The sequence below is a fragment of the Poecilia formosa genome, unplaced genomic scaffold, assembly GCF_000485575.1.
Source record: "Poecilia formosa unplaced genomic scaffold, Poecilia_formosa-5.1.2 Scaffold495, whole genome shotgun sequence".
In the NCBI taxonomy this organism is placed as follows: Eukaryota; Metazoa; Chordata; class Actinopteri; order Cyprinodontiformes; family Poeciliidae; genus Poecilia; species Poecilia formosa.
In genome coordinates this window covers 212,365-216,027 of record NW_006800434.1, presented here as the reverse complement: position 1 = coordinate 216,027, position 3,663 = coordinate 212,365, and the positions used below count along the sequence as shown (strand labels likewise).

The 3,663-nt window shown below is 42.9% G+C and overlaps 1 long non-coding RNA gene across 1 annotated transcript in view; it reads right to left on the bottom strand.

Moving 5' to 3' along the window:
• Window positions 1–173: 173 nt before the first annotated feature.
• Window positions 174–3,663, bottom strand: part of LOC107833991 (uncharacterized) — a 5,683-nt gene continuing 2,193 nt past the window's right edge. The window contains exon 2 of the long non-coding RNA XR_001659757.1: window positions 174–644. This is a non-coding gene — a long non-coding RNA (uncharacterized LOC107833991). The remainder of the gene's footprint in view (window positions 645–3,663) is intronic.

Below are 3,663 nucleotides of genomic sequence, written 5' to 3'. Positions count from 1 at the left end.
TCGCTTCGTCCTTTGAAGGAGCTCTTGTCAGGTGATTGGATCGGGGTAGAGGTGGTGCGTCCTGATTGGCTGGGGTGAAGGCGAGGTGATAGGTGATGCCGGAAGAGTCTTACAGGTTGAATTTCCGCCTAGGGCTTCATTACAATCTGTAGAGACTTGCACAGAGAGAGAAACAGCAGTTAGACAATTTTATTGGACCGAGAATTTGGCGCTCGGCCACCGGCGGAAGACGTGCGTGCTGAGAATCGCAGCGAGCTTGAATGATTGGCTCGAACGAAGCTCAGGTAGGTCGTCCCCCCAAAAGAGGGTGCCGGGCCGAGGCCATGCCGTGACCTGCAGGCTTGTTTGAACCTTGTTAGGTGCACGGCAGCTGGCCTGCAAGCTCATATCGAACTTTGTTAGGCGAGGCAAAGAGCCGAGACCTGCAGGCTGATCGAACCTCGTAGGCGCAACGGCAGCCGGCCTGCAAGCTTATAGCAAAGGTTTGTTAGGCAGGTGGTGGTGGCCGTGGACTACGAGATGATCGAACCTTGTTAGGTGCGATGGCGGCCGGCCTGCAAGCTCATATCAAACTTTGTTAGGCGGGCAGTGATGGCCATGGCCCGCAGGCTGTTCGAGCCATGTTAGGCGCATGGTAGCCGGGCCTGCAAGCTCATATCGAACTTTGTTAGGCNAACAAGGAAGCTGAACGTGCTGTTAAAACAATAAAGAACTTGTTGAAGAAAGCAGCTGATCCATATCTCGCTTTACTCACCTACAGAGCAACACCGCTGGAATGGATACAGTCCAGCAGAGCTCCTTATGGGAAGAAGACTTTGCACGACGGTGCCAACACTTCGCTCTTTGTTGAAGCCATTTCTTCCCAAACAGTAAGATCGTAGCTCAAAAAGAAATGGAAAGAAGGATAAAAGATGCAGAGAGATATAATTCACGCCACAGAGCAACAGTTCTCAGCAAACTTACTCCAGGACAAGGTGTGTGGATTAAAGACCAAGGCACAAGTGGCGCAGTGATTACCAGTCATTCTACTCCACGCTCATACATTGTGGAAGGACCCCATGGATCGATTAGGCGAAATCGTCGTCATTTGGTTGCCATAGAGCCTTCAACAGAGCCAGAAGTACCGGAAGGTGATGTTGCTGCAGAACAAGTTCAACAGAGTCCCGAAGAACCTACACAGCAGAGTCTTCCTGAACTCTCACCTACTTCTAGAACCAGGTTTGGGAGACGAGTTGTGAAACCAGATAGACTGAATTTGTAGCTTAAGGAAATAAAATAATTTGTGTAAATATTAGGCTAAAAATTTAAGAAGGATTAAATATGCATTTCTACTTATCCATCCATCCATTGTCCCTAGTGGGGTCGGGAGAGATGCCGGTGCCTTTCTCCAGCAAACGTGTCGGGCGAGACGCGGGGTACACCCTGGACAGGTCACCAGTCTGTTGCAATTTAACTGCATTGTTTTTAGATCCACTAACTGATAACTTAATTTGGATTTAGCAGAAGTGCAAATAATTGTTTATTTTAATTGTATTTTTTTATTTGTCGTTTTTAAGATTCTATAGTTGCGGGTTTAAGTATTGTCTGCAATGTCTTCCACTGACATATAGTTACCCAGTAATATTTTACATTTCTTGTCAACTTAACATCTTTTAATAGAAAAGCACATTGGACGGCGGTTGACCACTGTTGCACTGCTGTTGCACGCCTCAGCGCTCAGACCTCCGGGCTTAGCAAGTTCTCTGGAGGAAAACCTGATTGCCTAAACGTGCTCCTCTGCAAGTTTTTTACTCAGTGATCACCAAAGCTACATTCTGCTTGGTCTCTGTTGAACTTGTTCTGCCACATTCGTATCTGCCCTTAATGTTCTGCCAGCAGTAGCTGTAGTCCTGGTGCATATGGCAAAGGTAAAAGTATTCAAAAAAGCCTAAGTGCTTCATGCCCTGCCACTGACACACAACAAAAATCAAGTCATCACATCTTATGAAAATAGACAAATCTGCAGGTTTGCCTACAAAATAAGCACAGTTTTGCAGCAATCTGTTAAATACACCATTGATTCACAGCATCACAGTTTGGTTATTTTTAGAAACACTTGAAAATGTTCTTACGGCTAATGAAGTGATCAAAGCAAATCTGCGGGATATTAGACAGCATAAATGGTCCCATGTATACTACATGGGACCATTTAAAAAATAAAAAGAATAAATTATAAGCATTACTGAGATCCGGCACAGATGACATGTGGAATTGTCTGCGGAAAAAGGTTTTATTTATTTTCCCATTTAACACACAAAAAAACTCAGCTTGTCTACACTCAGTGCCTATCGCTCCTCCGCAAAACAAAGAAGTGCACTTCCACGCAAAAAGGAACGTCCAAGCAACGTGTATAAACAGCAGCACTCAATGACACCTTGGAAATATCATTAATGTGGATTGAGGAAGGAGATGAACATGAAAAACAAACTAAAATGAAAAACGAACTTATTTTAATAAAACAAATTGTGTGGGGTATCTGTGAACAATAATACACAAATGGTAACAGCATATTCATATGTGACTAATAAATGTGATGTCTCTCACATCAGCTCCCCAAAATACCAATGTTCAACATTAACCCAGTGAAGTGGTTATCTTGTTCTAGACAACCAATTTCTAAGTTTGTGTCTTTGTTACCATTGTTGGAACTCTCACGCCATTCTCTTACCTGTCCACTAGGGAGCGCATTTGGCAAATATTCCAAATAGCCTTCAATCCACTGCAATAAGAATCCAGTAGCATGTCTTAAAAGTTTGGTTGAAACTCAACCTTTCAGAAGGGAGTTTGTCACTTCCTCTTTTGTGGCAAAGGATTGGTGAGGACTTCCTGTAGGGTTTGATACATCTCAGTTGTGTCTGAATTCAGGGTCTGCATCCCTCGAAGGCAAGGGTGTAACTTTGTGTTGCAAGTTGGTGGGAACGAGGAGGAGGTGGGGGATATATGTCTTGATCAGGGTTGTCTTATTAATAGTACCTTTCGAAAATAACCTTTTAGCAGGTATTAAACATACTACGAAATATAAATGTTAAAACGGAAGTACTGTAATCTAATTAATCTATATAATGTCTTTCACTTGGTGATGGAATTACTGACAAATTAACTTTTCAGTCATATTCTAATTTATGAAATCAGCCTGTATTTGCTCAATGCTTGCCTACAGATGAAAACAGTTTCACAATTCAGTAATATTTTTTGTGAAGAATTATCACATAGTTGCCTTTTATTGTCTGATTTTATCAAGTGCTAAAAACATCAACAATTATACAACAAAGCAGCTATAGATGGTGACTTTTAAACGAGATTTAAAATATGTCTGATTCGGCTGTTATATTTTCAAAAATTTTCCCAGGTTTGACGTGCACAAGGCTAAATGCTGCTTTGTTTCGTTCTGGGGAGGCAGAGCGGGTCGGACCCGGAGGACCAGGGTGGAGCAGAAGGTTGATGGATCAGATCTTTTAAAGGAGCCAGACCGATCAAAGGTCTCTGGGCGAAGGGAGTATAAGGTCTGTTCTCTAAGCTGAAATAGCCGATGAGAAATCTTTGGGACTGGAGTGAAAAGCTGCTATCCTTGGATTTAATTAAGACGCTGCTGCAGTTATCAATGCGGTTGAAGATAAATGCGTG